We start from the raw sequence: 16,017 nt of genomic DNA, 5'->3' as shown, positions 1-16,017 counted from the left end.
TCGTCCACCAGGTGGCAATCTTCCCCCAACTTGCCGTGGGCTACAGGCAACCACAAGCCTGTGGTTGGCAATCCCAGCAGTCTCTTCCTGGTCTGTCAAAACTGCTCTGAAGCACCACTTAGTACCTGTTGTTCCCAAGGGGAAACTGATGCCTGAGAGGGGCCATGGCTTTCCAGAGAAGGACGTCCTGTGTGTGTGCCTGAGCACAGGATCCGCCTCACTCCAGTTCCATTTGAGACTGATGAACCTGATGACCTGTCTGTTGTTAGCCGAGAGATAGTGGCCATGATTTCCTTGGCACTTGTCTACCCCCTGTGTTGTCAAGGCCTCGCTCAGTGGTGGCAGTTGAGTTGTCCTTTGACTCTGCCAGAGGTCCAAGGCCCAGTCTCTTCTGTAGGTGGGGTCGCCCTTACTTGGCTTAAGGCAGTCTGTACAGCCCAACGTATACATGCCCTATTCCAACCTGTGTGCTCTTTGTGTGGAACACGGGAACTTCTGTGATCTTCTTCCATGCCTGCCTACAGTCAGAAAGAACTAGGAGGGGGTCCTCTGAATCCTACCTGGAACACCACCTTCCCCCGCTCAGTGGGATTCCTGCCACAGGATCACTCTACCAGAAACTTCGTTCCAGTCTCTGTGCTGCTTGGTGGCAGTCCCAAGGTGGGCCTGTGGGTTCCCAGCTTAGCAAGCTTCCTGCCTGGGTAAGGGAGGGAGGTTCACCTCTAGCAGGCAGGCCCAGTTACCCTGAGGAGCTCTGGAATAGTCCCCATTCTCCATCATGACAGTAACTTCTCCACAGGAACAGAGCACTCCTCACAGGGCTACACTGATGCCCCCCGCCCCCAACTCCGTTTTCCCTCCTAAGTCCTCCATGTGTCTCTTTACAGTCTCCACGGAGTGTGGTCTTAGAGCCTCCTGTCTTCAGCTGGGTGCCTCCTCTGCAATCGCACAAGTCTGAGACCTCAGGGGAAGTCCTGCTCTACATCCTGTCAAGGAAAGGTCATGGCAGTTACCTTTGCAAACACTGAAAAGGTTTAGTTTTGAAGTGAGGGAGACTGGGGGCTCCACGAAGGCAGGGACCTGCCGTTTGAGTTCTGTGCTGTCAGCACCCATCACAGGGCCTGCGTGGAGCAGGCCTGGGGTAGGTTTCTCCTGTGAGTGAGGGGCCCTGAGGTGACCCCCCCCCATATTAGGTTGCATCACCTCTCAGAGCAGGATGCGTCACCTCCCTCTGTAGTCTCCACATTCCTCCGTGCAGGAAGTGGGAGGATGGGGAACGGAACAAAGATTTATGGATGCAACACCACACAGCTGTGACTTCAGGGTTTCCATGCTTCTCTCATTTTCATGCCTCCTCGGTGATTTTTGCTAAATCCATGTATTCTTAATATTTTTCTTTAGCATATTTTGTGTATATTCCTAATTTCACTATCTCCTAAGTAATAGTACTCATGAAATCAAAGGTTTGATATGTTTTATTTTTTCCTAACACACCCTAAAATAAATATGTAGCTCTTAAAGAAAATTAGCAGAAACCACCGACAAACACCTATGTGCCACCAGTGACGTATGTACCAAACTTGGGATGTTCGTTTTTCACAAAACCCTATGAGGTCAGTAATGTCATTTCTGGTTTCACAGGTGAAGAAATAGAAGCTCCGAGAGGTGAACTGCCTTGGCCAAGGTCACACAGAGTCTTCCCATCTTGACCCCTCTGCTTACAGATAGGGGAGGGGAAGGGAGGATGTGTGCTTAGGGGGGATCTGCAGTGAAGGGGGATGGGGGGCATCTCCCAATGAGAAATGACAAAGACGGAGAAGATGGGAAGAAGTGGGGGCAGGACTCCACATCAGAAAGGCAAATGACCTGAGTCTTGATGTCCTATGCACAGTAATGGCCATGAAAATAGCTGCAGATTTGCCTGCATTTGTGTGACCAAGATTTATTGTGCCAGCAGCTCCGGTAATTGGATGATGAAAGCACTGCAGCTGGGACTGCTGGCTGGAGATTAATTATTAGGGAGGAGGGGGAGTGGCTGGGATGACGCCTGGCCTGGTGCTGGTTATCTGTAACCCCCTGCAAGAGTAGGCAGCCAGACCTCAGCAAGCCGGTGGACCCCTCCCCACTCAGCTGATACCCAGAGAGGGAGACCACTGGCCCAGAGAATAGCCATTCCATGTTTCATGGCAGAGTGGGGTGGGAGCTCCTTGGGAGGAAGCCAATTCCTGGGAAGGGCCAGCAGCTATAGCAGCAGGAAGAGCCTGGGCTTGGAGTCAGGAGGTCAGAGGGGTAATTCCAACTTTGTCACTTTCTGGCTTTGTAGCCTTGGAAAGGTGGCAATATCTTTGAGCCTCAGTTTCCCTAGCTGTAAAATGGGGAGGATGGTGCTGACTTTACTAGGAAGTTGTGAGGATCCAAGGAGATTATTAAGCCCTCTGTAGACCCGGGACCCACTCTGGGGAAGCTTTTATGCTCACCCTCACTGCTCAGGTCTGGCCCTTTTCCCCACTGTCTGGGTCCTGCATGCCCCTTCTTATCCCCCCAGAGCCCTAAACCTTGGTGCCCAGCCACTGTGGGCACTTTCTGCATGAACATCAAGGGTCCCCAGTGGGATGGGGATACCCAAGAGGGACTAGGAGTTGGGGAATCCTAAGAAGAGACCCTGAGGGGAAGGCAGGTTTGGGGAATGAGTGGATCAGTCCTGAGTCCAACCACCTCTTGCAGCTAGGAGAGCCTCTTGCTGGCATCTGATTCTACTCCCACTTAATAGGGCTATGGCTGAGCTTTCAAGGATTTATCATCCCCCTCTCTCAGGAGCAACAGGGTCTGAGGGTAAGAGCTGGGGATGAAGAGAAGCAGCCCTGGTTCACTTGGGGCAGAAGGAGTGGGCTCTAGAGGAAGAATGCTCTTGGATTCTAACTCTAGCTCTGCCACTTACCCAGCTAGCTGTGTCCAACTTTTGCTTGCATGTGGCCTTTCATGTCTACAACCAACTCCATGGTTTCTCCCTCTGGTCCACCTTGGAGTCTTTACTTCTTACTGCCAGATGCTCCCACCCTTCCCAATTCATATGCATGACAGAGGGAATCTGGCCATGATCAGGAGGTCACAAGGCCCTCATAGATCTGTGGTGTGGGTACAGCAGATGAGGGTTGAGGTTGGATGCGTACAAAGGGCCCCACAGGGTGCCTGACACATGGTAGGTACTTGGAAGAGTTTGAAACTCAGAAATCCCCCTCACACCACAGACCTTTCTCCTGGCTCCTTCCCTTTGCCTTCACCCTCATGGAGTCCTCCAACCTTGGATTCCCTCACCCCTGCAACTTTTCTTGACCTCCCTCTCCTCTTCTCCCAGCCAGCCTGGACTTGGGATGGGGTGATTGTCCCATCCAGAGCCTTTTCGGTGCCCCGCACTCCCCACCCCACATCCCAGCAAACCTTCTTCTGCTTAAAGTTCCAGACCCCAGTTCTGCCCTCTTTCACAGACCTCCTGCCAAGGCCTATGTAACTGGGAAGGGAGTAGGTGACAACTAGAAGTATTCACTGAGCACCTCTACATGCCTGGCCCTGTGCTCGGTGCTCTACCCATTTGTGTGATGAACCCTTCAGGGTTCCCCTTGGGTCAAAGCTTTGTCCAGATGGAAATACTGTGGTTTGTCATGATGAGAGGAAGTGAAGCCATGAGGCAAGCTGTTGGTGTGAGCTCCGCATCATGAATCCCTTCCAAGTGGCATTTCCATAGGCCACTCGGTATTTCCCACCTTCTCTCTGGCTTTACAAGATGAGTTAGCTAACAGCTAGTTTTTACTGACTACTAACAGCTAACTTTTATCAAGCACTTTATATGTGCCAGGCACTGATCTAAGCACTTTGCATGTACCAGTTCATTGGACCTTCATTATAACTCTATGGGATAGGCTCTGTCAATATCCCTGTTTCCAAAACAAGGACCTGATACTTCTGCATCATGTTAAGTAACTTAACCACAGTCACATCATTCTGGTGGAGTCAGGTTTTACAGCTAGGACTTCTCACTGGCGACCCCAAGCTCTTGACCCTTTGCTATAGCATAGTAGCCATAGAGCTGCCCCCACTGCAGTTCAAGGCCCTGGAGCCCATTTTCTGCCTGTTTCCTCCAGAAGTTTCTATCAATCACCACCCTTCGGTCCCCCAGACACCTTTAAGTTCTCTATCTCCTCCTTAAGTACTCAACATGTTTGCGACTTTCCCATGCCAGCAACTCCCCCATCCCTGGTTCTGCTGTAGATATTCCTCTTTCTCTCCTGGTCATCACAGCCCATTTTCTGGAGTTTCTCCACCTGCTGTCCACACTTCCTCAGCCCTCTTCAAACTGACTTACCCTCCTCCCACTCTGCCCTAAGCATAGGGAGACGGTGCCCTCACCTTTCCAGAGGAAAAAATGTGTACCCATCAACAGCTGAAAGAAACCATCAATCAAACATGCAAATTGTAAAACGTGTTACAGATCTAGTACTTCTACAACAAAGTCCTCAAAATTAAAGACAGGAGCAAAGGCAAACACTGAAGACTTTGGTAAAACCCATCTGATGATGGCACTTGGGCCGAGTCTTCTCCATCACGCGGGAGTTCTGCCCTCTGCTCACATGTGCTCTAATGTCAGAGCCGCCAACATGGCATCCAAGCGTAGAGGCAACAGACCAATACTCGCACTGTCCCATTTTACTGCATACATGCAGTTCTTACTCTTCTTGGCTCATATGGCTTCTTTCTTGGTAACTATGATTATTGGAAAACAGTCAAGATAAGTCTCCTTTTCTTCTTGGTGGTTTTGCTGTTATCATACCTCCCTAATGGTCTTTAGGCATTTCTCAGCTGTTCCTCCTATAATCTTTCTTCTTTCCTTCACATCTCTCCTCTGTCTCTCTTCTTTTTTAAAAAAACTTTTTTGGGTGACCTGGGTGGCTCAGTTGGTTAAGCATCTGATTCTTTTTTTTTTAATATATTTTTTTAATGTTTATTTACTTTGAGACAGAGAGAGACAGAGCTTGAGTGGGTGAGGGGCAGAGAGAGAGAGAGGGAGACACAGAATCCAAAGCAGGGTCCAGGCTCTGAGCTGTCAGCACAGAGCCCAACGCAGGGCTTGAACTCGTCAACCTCGAGATCATGACCTGAGCAGAAGTCAGATGCTCAACCCACTGAGCCACCCAGGCACCCCAAGCGTCTGATTCCTGATTTCAGCTCAGGTCATGATCTCACAGTTTGTGAGTTCGAGCCCCATGTCAGGCTCTGTGCTGGTAGCATGGAACCTGCTTGGGATTCTTTCCCTCTTTCTCTCTCTCTCTCTCTCTCTGTCCCTCCCCTACTCATGCTCTCTCTCTCTCTCTCTCTCTCTCTCTCTCTCTCTCTCAAAATAAATATATAAACCTTTAAAAAATACATTTTTTATGTTTATTTTGAGAGACAGAGGTACAGAGCATGAGTGGGGGAGGGACAGAGAGAGGGAGACACAGGATCCAAAGCAGGCTCCAGGTTCTGAGCTATCAGCACAGAGCCTGATGTGGGGCTCGAACCCACAAACCATGAGATCATGGCCCCATCCAAAGTCAGATGCTTTACTGACTGAGCCACCCAGGCACCCCTCTGTCTCTCTTCCTAAAGCTTTCCTTTCATCATCTGGCTCAGGATTTCTGGGAAAGGTTGGATAGGAGTCGCTAGTGTACCAGCCTCAAAAGATGTCCCCGGGCTGGGGCGCCTGGGTGGCGCAGTCGGTTAAGCGTCCGACTTCAGCCAGGTCACGATCTCGCGGTCCGTGAGTTCGAGCCCCGCGTCGGGCTCTGGGCTGATGGCTCAGAGCCTGGAGCCTGTTTCCGATTCTGTGTCTCCCTCTCTCTCTGCCCCTCCCCCGTTCATGCTGTGTCTCTCTCTGTCCCAAAAATAAATAAAAACGTTGAAAAAAAAATTAAAAAAAAAAAAAAATATGTCCCCGGGCCTAATGCAGAGAGAGAATTCAGAGTCCTGGGTAGGATGTGTATAGACCTCTAAACCATTCAGTAACATGTGTCCATGAAGACTCCATTGCCAAGGTTCCCAATGACTGCTGTATGGAGCTTCTCTGCTGCACTGCTGTCTGCCCATCCCAAGCCCAGTTTTTAGCTCAAATTTTACCAATCATTTGCTCCTTGAAACAATTCCATTCCTCAGGGGCTGACATCACTTTGCACCACACTGATTCCTTATCTATCTTCCTGCTGCTCATCCTCTAAGGACCGGAATTCTCCTAAGTTCCAGCCTTGATCTTCCATTCATTGTATACACGCCCTCTAATGACCTAATCCACTCACACAACTATGACTACCCTTTTGTCAGCCACTCCTTGGCCAGAAGCATGCATAGCCTCCATGAGTCCTGTCCTTTGCTTTCCACATCCAAACAACTACAGAAATCAGATGGATCCTATGCTCTCTTTGACTCTCTGGAAACTGTAGAGCACAGTTGAAAGAGTATGGGGCTTTAGGGTTGAACAGACCTGGGTTGAAATCCTGCCTCTGCCACATCCTGGCTACGTGACTCTTAATTTACCCAAGGCTTAATTTCTTAACTTACAAAATGGGGATAATAGCTGACTTTGAAGAGTTGTTTTGAGGATTAGAAACGCTGATGTAAATACTTAACGCTGTGTCCATCCTGTAGTAACACTTAATGGCAGGATTCATCAGAATGATGGTAGTGATTATTGTCATTTCTGGATTCACATTATTGCTCTAATCTAGGGCCTTGTCTTCTCTCTCCTGGACCACTGATCTCATCAGCTTCATCACAGAACTCCCTGCCTTCATTCTCCATCACCACCCCCAAATCTGCTTTTCTGACAATAGTTGTAGAGATTTTTCTAAAATGCAGATCTGGTCATGACATGTACCTGCTTAAAACTCTTCTGGTCCCCTATTCCATCTATACTGTGTCCCATCCACACTCACAGGCCTCTGAGCACACATTGGTTACTCACCCCCTTCTGCCATGTTTTATTCAACTAGTTCCTTCTGCTTCTGCCCGAATGTCTCCTGCCCCTCCTTTTCCGCACTCCCTGCTTGACACATCCTTACCCTTCATTCCCAGTGCCAATGCCTCCCACCCTTCCATGGGAATGTCTGTTTTACTTGTAGTTGACTGTCTGCTCCTGGAAGGCAGGGGTCAGGTCTGATTCTGCTCTGTGGCCCCTGCTTGCCCGCACAGGGCCTGCCATAGAGAAGGGCCTCACAGAATGTCTTCAGACACTTGCCCAAGGTCACATAGTAGGTCAGCAGCAGGGCCCAGGCTTGAACCTCAGTCCCTTGTTTTCCTTCCCAGGACTCTGCACTACAATAGTCACTTTGCCTCAGCAGAGAGCAGCCCAGGGCTGGTGGCTTGGGTGGGGGACCTGCCCACGTGTGGGCAGCAGGCGACCTGAGGACATCACACACCCCATCTCGGTGCTGCACCCGATCCTGATAAGTGGTGAAGGATAAAATTATCTACAGCCCACGTCCTGTATCTCCCCATCCGACATGGACTAGAGATAAAAAATGAACGGCACAAAATCCAATCTTCCTTGGCGCAGAGGCTGGCAGGGGTGCAGGGGGTGGGGCTGGCGGCCCAAGCGGCAGCTCTCACACAGCACATCTCATATTTATTGGCTCATAATTGAAGGCAGCCTGGAGATGTCCCAGAATTGGCCCCAGGCAAGACAGATGGGGGCACAATGATGGCTGAGGGAGGGAGTCAGGACGTAGACATCCTCACGGGATTGCAGCTATGGATAGGAGGGGTGAGAAGGGGGAGGCCGCTGGCTAGCTGCCCTGGGGGGGGGGTGGTTGGGGAAGTGGGGTGGTTGGGGGGGTGGGGGGGGGGTCTGGCCCCTGCTCTAGGGCCTGTTTCTGCCACCTAGTTGGGATGACCTTGGGTCAGACCCTTCCTTCTCTGGACCCATCATTTCAGGCTTCTGCATTTCATTACCAGAGAATGGAAGAGCTGCCCTGGGATTTGGGGAAATCCAGGCTACTAACTTGCTGTGTGGCTTTAGGTGAATCTCTACTTGTTGGGCTTTGTTCTTTCTCCTAGTAAAGACAAGGGGATGCCTCTGTCTTCCATGTGAAGACTCAGGGGTTTGGGGTGACCTACAAGTAGCCAAGTCATGCATTTTCACAACAGCACTGGAAGGCTCCCTGTTGTGGGAAGGCAAAGAAATAGGAAATGTTGCCAAGTGGTAAGAATCAGCCTTGGCTCCCAAATGCTTGTGGGAATGGTCCAAATTCCCAGGCTTGGCATTCAAGGCTCTGTGAAACCTGTATAGCCCTACCTCTATTTTTTTGTGGAGAAAGGGTTTGGGGCTGGGGGCCAGGATGCCTGAGTTCTAGACCAGTCTCACCACTATCTTGCTGTGTGACTATCAGCAGGGCTTTGACCATCCTCAGGTCTCATTTTCCCTATCTGCTTCTACATGTGATCTATGAGTTAACTAAGGTCTCTGAGTCCAGGGCCAGTCAGTGACTAAGTTCTGCCATCTCTCCCTCTAAGTGTCCCAATCCACCCTCCCTCCTCCTAATGTAGCTACTACCTCACCTCATAGTAAGAAAAAGAGTAAGTAAGGAAGAAAAAGTACTTCCTTTTTCTCCTGGACCAATGCAGGAACCTCTTTGCTGATGTCCCAGTTCCTGCCCACCCTTCTCCATACTCTGGTCAGAGTGACCCTTCTAAAGCACATATCTAACCCTGTGCCAAACCCTTCTTCAGCTTCCTTGACATTTGGGATCCTCCATGACCTGGCCCCATCTTATCCTCCTGTCCCCCACCTATCTACACCTTTAAGGCTGACCTCTTCACTTGTCTCTTCGGTGCCTTTGCTCAAACTGTTCTTCCAGACCTTTCCCCTACGTTCTCTTCAGTTCTGACACCAGGCCTTCCCCAACTGGTCCCTGCTCCAGCCTCTCCAGAACTTCTGGAGTTCCAAGCCCCACAGGTGACCTGTTCCACGGAGTCCCTACAGCCTGAGGTGTGAATGACACTGCCACTTCTCCCTCTTGCTGCTGACAACCAGAGAATGTCTGAGCCACAGGGGGCCCAGAGGTGACCTCCTATAATCCCCCTTTGTACAGATGGAGAAACAGAGGCCCAGAAAGGGGCAGTGACCACATAGCAAGTCAGTGTAGAGCCAGGGCTAGGGCTCCTCCAGTGTCTGCCGTCTGGGGTGGGGACACAGGGCTGGAGCAGAACTGGGAAAGAGACAAAACACTCTGGGGGATTGGGTGAAAGGGACATCCTGGCCAACCCACCTCTCCCCTAGTGGTTAGGGTGAGCTCAGCAGGAAAGCATCAAGGACGGGGAGGCTCTTGTTGACTGAGTTTCTCATTGGGCCCCCTGATGGTTCTGTCACATCAGGGGTTGCAGGTCTCAATGCTTTACTTGACTGAGGCACAGGTTAGGTAGGGTAGGATTGCCCAGTTGCCCCAGAAGGTTAGGACCAGACCTGACACCAGAATCTAGGGCCCCAGGAGATCACCCAGCATACCGTGTTCCTGCCCTGTGGCATGGGGTGGTGAGTACTTGGACACTGGAAGGGGCTCAGCTTCCTGCCCCAGCTGTTCCAATATCATGTCCATCTCTGGTTAAGACTTTTTCTACAAGTTGTAGCCACCCATTCAGTAAAATGAGCTCCTTGGCTGGATGGTAGGAACACTTGGTCCTTGCCCTTGCAGCTCATAGGCCTGGAGACAGGAGACAGCAACTCTTGAAGGGAGAGAAGATGAGGCTAAATCATTGGAGTGGTGGTGGATGGAAATGGAGGGAAGGATGCCAGAGAGGTAGAATTGGCAAGAGGACATGTGGTGCCCAGGGGTGATAGTGGCCAGACCTGAGCTTAGGATACACATTCTATTGGGTTGTTTCTCAGACCCACAGGGCCCTGTTCAGGAATGAGTCCTGATGAGAAAGACTGGTCCCTACTAGGGGAAAGGCTGAGAGAGTACAGGTCCCTTTCCATATTTCAGGGGACCATTGTCTCAGGGCTGAAGGCACTGCTTTGGATGAAAGGCTATTTAATGCAGGCTCAATCTGATGGTCACATTAAGTGGTGCCATAAGGGAGCTTTTCCAGGTGTGAGGTTATTAGTTTCCTAGATGTAATTTCATAGGAGGAATATGGCCCAAATGAATCCTCATCAATCTAGCAACTGAAACAGCCTATTTAAGACCCAAAATCGCATGTTACTTCTATAGCATGTCTGTCAGTGACACCATAAACCCCGCGTTCATTCCACAGATAATCACAGAGCCCTGTGGGCGAGGCTCCGTACCAGGCTCTGGGAATCCACAGCCCTTGCCTGCATTTTCTTTAGTTTTTATGGTTTCATTTTTGCACTCAATTCTTTAACTCACCTAGGGTTTATTTTGGCATATGGCACAGGGTGAGGCTCTGAAATGATTTTCCTGCAATGTGAATTGTAATCTATGTTAGAATCTTTAGGGACGCCTGGGTGGCGCAGTCGGTTAAGCGTCCGACTTCAGCCAGGTCACGATCTCGCGGTCCGTGAGTTCGAGCCCCGCGTCGGGCTCTGGGCTGCTGGCTCAGAGCCTGGAGCCTGTTTCCGATTCTGTGTCTCCCTCTCTCTCTGCCCCTCCCCCGTTCATGCTCTGTCTCTCTCTGTCCCAAAAATAAATAAAAAAACGTAGAATCTTTACGAGTGATTCAACAGAGTACTGGTCCCATCAGATGCTCAGGAGTCAACAAGGTCTGTAGTCTAAAAAGTGTAGGAACTGCTGCAGCCTCATAACCTTCTCAGAGATTCACAGTGGATATGAACATAGTAAAGGCTCTGAGGAGTCCTGCACTTAAAGAAGTCTTTATGTCTTGTTTCCTCATTTTATTTGACTACAGAAGCCATTTGTAAGTAACAGCTACAAACACAATGCAGAACATCCGCTTTGGACTAAAGATGATGGTAAGACAAAACTAAGTCAGAGGCCTCCTCTGCCTCAGATGCAGCATCTGTCTACTCACTTATGGACCTGGGGCTGTGGTCAGAAGCACACAACCAGCTCTGCTACAGGCCCTCAGCACTAAGAGTTCTGCCAGGAGCCACAAACCCTGGGTGCCTCAGGGAGGGCCAAGTGGCCTGGCACTGGGCTAAAACTTTACTGAAGAGCATTAGCTCTGGGCCTTGAAGGACAAGCAGAAGTGCATGATAGAAGTAGATCTTGTCAGGGCAAGACCTCCAGCAGTGACAACCTGCCAGGCAGACCCTGATTCCAGAACCGTGGGATGGAAAGAGCAGTATGAGCAGAGATGCCCATGGGGAGCCTGGCGACAACACAAATGCCGTTAACGTGGGGCAAAGTGGGCGTGGGCATGCATCCAGAACAGGGGAGGGGAAGAGGTCCTTACCATTCACTTTCCAAGTTCAGGGTCTGCTTTGATAAGTCAGGGTCTCCTAGGGCCTTATTACAATAGTCAGTCCAGACCACACATGTGATCACGTCCCAAGGCTTCTCTTTCCTCAGGGAGTCTGCAAAGTTCCTTTCCTGTCTGGAACAAATAACTGGGGAGTTGGAGTGAAGCAAGAGGAGAATGTGGGGAACCAAATTCCTAGGGATTAATTAGGGCCCTACAAGGAGATCCGTTTCCCCTCTGGAGGCCAATTAGGGCATCTGGAAGGTTGGGAGAGGAAAGGTAGGTATGTGTCTATGTACTAGTGGGAGGCCCATCCATCCTGTGCTGGGCTGGGTCCCTCTGGGGGAGACCAGGTCTCAGAGGCACCCTGTCCACTTACAGGAAAAGTACAAGTGCAAAGATAATCACAGAACAGTTTTCAGCATCTATGAGCAGGAATTTAGTGTTGCACTGTATGAAGTGCATTATCATCATTGCAGAAATCCCCCTCACCTTTGTAGTATTGTCCTACACTGAGCATTCAGTAGGGGCCGGACCCTAGGCTAGGCTTTTATATTCATGAGCCACCAGCAATGCACGTAGGTTCCAATCTTTCCACATCCTCACAAACATTTGCCATTTTCTGTGTGTGTGTGTATGTGTGTGTGTGTGTGTGTGTGTTTAAATAATACCCATCCTAATTTGTGTGAAGTGGTTTCTCATTTTGGTTTTGATTTGCAGTTTCCCTAATAACTAGTGATGTTGAGTGTCTTTCCATGGGCTTATTTGCTATTTATATATCTTCTTGGAGAAATGCCTGTTTAATTACTTGGCCCATCTTTGAATTGTGTTGCTCATTCTTGTTAAGTTGTAAGAGTTCTTTATATATTCTTGATACTACTTCCTTGTCAAATATATGTTTTGCAAACATTTTCTTCCATTCTGGGCATTGTCTTTCCCCTTTCTTGATAGTGCCCTTTGTTGCACTTAAGTTGAAACTATTGTTTTAATTGGGAGATACAGAGATTGTGCCACGTGGCAGGTGAGGCTACAGGTAGAAAACATTGGTATTGTTATTGTTATTGTTTCATGTCTACTTCTGAAAAATGTTTAGGAGGAACCACAGGGACAGAGTGAGTGGGGTAGAACTAGCCTAGGATTCTGTAGCATCTTGACCCACCCCCCGTGTGATTCATTCATTGTTCCATCTAGCAGGGGAAGTGAAGACGACAAGATGTCATGAGGCTCTTCCAGGGACACAGGAAACCAAAGCACTGAATTTAAACTGAATTTGGTACGAGAAGAGCAGTTACACAAGACAGAACTTCAGTAATGATGTGGTGATACTTGTGGAGTTATTTACCAGGCGGTAGTGGAATAAGGAGGGGAAAAAAAATCCTTTCCATGTCCTTAGGTTAAATTCTAAGAGCTTACGGAACTCAGAGGCAAGGCAACTTACTAAGTTGTCTTTTTTATACCTCGAGGATGGCGGTCCCAAGGAAGTCTGGACACCAAGTTCAAGGACTGAGGGAAAGAAGCGCTGCAGATTGAACACAGTTTGAATAGAAGAATGTGAGCCCTGAATCCAGTTGCCCAGGGCCAGGAAACTGAAGACTGAAACAGGAGACTGAAAATCCTTTCTGACTGTAGCAGGATCTCCAAGACTGCCAAATGCAGAGTCCAGGAACAAACCATACCCTTTGCTGACCTGCATCACCAATTGAATTCCCAGCTGCACTGGGTTTTATGCAACAGGAAAATGGTTAAAGTTGGTGCCGTGAGTGTCAGAAACTTGAATCCTGGAAACTGGAACAAGAATATCTGTGATGAGCCAGAGATGAGGGTACCTGTCACCTGGGTCCCCCAGACACTTTCACTGTATGGTCTGCATGTCCCTGGCTGGACAAGCCTGGCAGGTCTTTGTGAGACAATTTGACATAGGGGAAGGGAATGAGGAGCCTGGACTGGCTGCTAAGGCCAGAAAGAGGAGACACGGGACTGTATTTTGAGAAAGAGTAAAGGTCGTGGACACAGCATACTAACAATAAGTCACACTTCTCTACTTAGCTCCCCATTGTTGTGGAATGGCTGAGAAATAAAAGGACTGTCATGCTTTGATGCTCACACAGGTCTGGGAAGGAATACCCTTGCTTTAGCATCAGCTAGAGGAAGGACACACTCTACTTTTCTGACAGGAATGTCTACATACCAGAGGTAAACTTCCTGTGTGACTCGTGTTAAAATATTTGTAGCAGCAGTGAACTTTCAGGCAACAAAGATTGAGAAGGTAGCAGGTTCAGACTTTCTCCTTGAAGGGGCTTTCTAAGTTGCTACCACAGCAGAGAGGGCAAGGCTGATTCACACTATCTGTCAGCAGTCCCGGGGAAAGCTAGAAATATGAATAGATAGAAAGAGATACAAGGGGAAAGACTGAAGTTCTTGCTAGTCAAATGCTTGAAATCTCTGAGATTCAAAATTGTTTGAACTAATGGAAATGTGACCACAATTATTTTCATAGTCTTATGAGATTGGGACTCACAACATAAAAATTGAGTAGAAAAATCTAAGGGTGCCTGGGTGGCTCAGTCAGTTAAGCATCCAACTTTGGCTCAGGTCATGATCTCGCAGTTCATGAGTTCAAGCCCTGCTTTGGGCTCTGTGCTAGCAGATCAGAGCCTGGAGCCTGCTTCAGATTCTGTGTCTCCCTCTCTCTGACCCCACCCCACTCATGCTCCACCTCTCTCTCTCTCTCTCTCTCTCTCTCTCTCTCTCTCTCTCTCAAAAATAAATTAACATTTAAAAATTTTTTTAATTGAATAGAAAAAGCCTATACATTTTATCTGTGAATTAAGGAAAGAAAATCATTATATTATTACAACGGAGGAGGAACAATTAAGACTGTATTTTGAGAATTATTGTTCTATCTGGCTATCTGAATTGTCTACTTTTCCCTCTATTGTTATTGACATTTGTGAGTAGAATCAGGGTTCCCCAGCATTCTTTGGGTCCTGGGGACATTCCGTTCTGGTGATGGCTGCTTTGACATTCTTGTTCCTCAGCATAGATGAGAGGGTTGAGGACAGGTATGAGAATAGCATATACCACATTGCCCATGATGTGGAAGTTGAGTGGCAGGTTAGTGCTGTAGGCCACATAGGCTATGGCAATGGATAAGTAGTAGGTGCCAACCACCAGGAGGTGGGAGCTGCAGGTGGAGGCTTCTGAGCGTCCTTCTCGGGAGCTGATGCGAAGCACCGAGGCCAGGATGTGGGCATAGGAGAGAAGCACCAGGACAAGGGGCAGGAAGGATACTGCCATGGCAATGCAGAAGCCCATGAGAGCCTGGGGCTAAGCAGGTGGCCTAGACCACAGCCAGGTGGTCACAGAAGCAGTGATAGATGTGAGCAGTGTTGTCAAAAGCCATGTGGGAAGTCTGCACCACCACTGGGGTGGGCAGGAGGAGGGCAGTGAGCCAGACACAGGCTGCCAGTGCAGCATTGGTCTGTGGAGTCATGAGGACAGGATAGTGCAGTGGGTGGCAGACAACCACATAGCAGTCATAGGCCATGACCACCAGGATGAAGGCTTCTGAGTAGGAGAAGCTATAGAAGAGGTACAGCTGCAGGAAGCAGGCAGGGAAGCTGAGGAAGCAGTCCCCCAGTAAGAGGAGGGACAGTATCTTGGAGATGGTGGTTGTGGTGAAAAGGATGCGCAAGCCTGAGAGGTTGATCAGGAAGAAGTATATGGGCATGTGGAGGCTGGGTTCTGCCACCACAGCCACCAGGATCAGGGCATTTCCCAGCAGGATGAGTAAGTAGAGTAGGAGAAAGACAAAGAAGATAGGAAGAAAGAAAGATTTGGGTAGAGAGGGAATTCCCACCAGGTAGAAGATGGTTGAGGAGTCCTCTGATCCATTATAGGCTCTAGTCTCCATGGTGGGTTAATCTGGATACCAGGAAGTGGGTAGGGGAAACATCTGGGAACCAGGCATATCTGGAAACCAGAACAATCAGTGATTCTGGAATGATAATTATGTGATGGTTACTATATAATTAAGGAAACCCTCTTTTCTTTTATAGTAAAGTATGGAAAAATATCTACAATATATAAAACTATGTGTTACATGCTGTGTATATAGTAGATAGTTGAATAAGACAGAGACAGTCTCCAATGTCATAGGGCTAATTTGAGTGGTAGAGAGAGACATTAAGCAATGAATCACACAATTATTTAATGTTTATTTATTTTTGAGGGGGAGAGAGAGAGCGAGAGAGAGAGAGAGAGAGAGAGAGAGAAGGGGAGGGGCAGAGAGAGATGGAGACACAATCCAAAGCAGGCTCCAGGCTCTGAGCTGTTGACACAGAGCCTGACTCAGGGCTCAAACTCACAGACCATGAGATCATGACCTGAGCTGAAGTTGGATGCTTAATCCACTGAGCCACCCAGGCGCCCCTGAATCACATAATTTAATTGTAGTTGGGTTAAGTGTTATGGAAGAACTTGTTCTCTTTCCCATGTCCCATATCATCCTTTTTGGGGATAACAGATCTCTTAAACCATGTCCCTAAGCTCCTTTTTCTTTTGGCATTTGCTTTTTTAATGTTTATTTTATTGTTTATTTTTTTCTGAGAGAGA

At 48.8% G+C, this 16,017-nt stretch overlaps 1 pseudogene; it reads right to left on the bottom strand.

The window, feature by feature from the left end:
- Positions 1 to 14,363: 14,363 nt before the first annotated feature.
- Positions 14,364 to 15,316, bottom strand: LOC122482550 (annotated as a pseudogene).
- Positions 15,317 to 16,017: the final 701 nt, after the last annotated feature.

The sequence above is a fragment of the Prionailurus bengalensis genome, chromosome D1 (assembly GCF_016509475.1).
Source record: "Prionailurus bengalensis isolate Pbe53 chromosome D1, Fcat_Pben_1.1_paternal_pri, whole genome shotgun sequence".
Classification (NCBI taxonomy): domain Eukaryota; kingdom Metazoa; phylum Chordata; class Mammalia; order Carnivora; family Felidae; genus Prionailurus; species Prionailurus bengalensis.
Note: the sequence above shows the minus strand (reverse complement) of the source record. Positions and strands in the feature narration are given on the sequence as shown.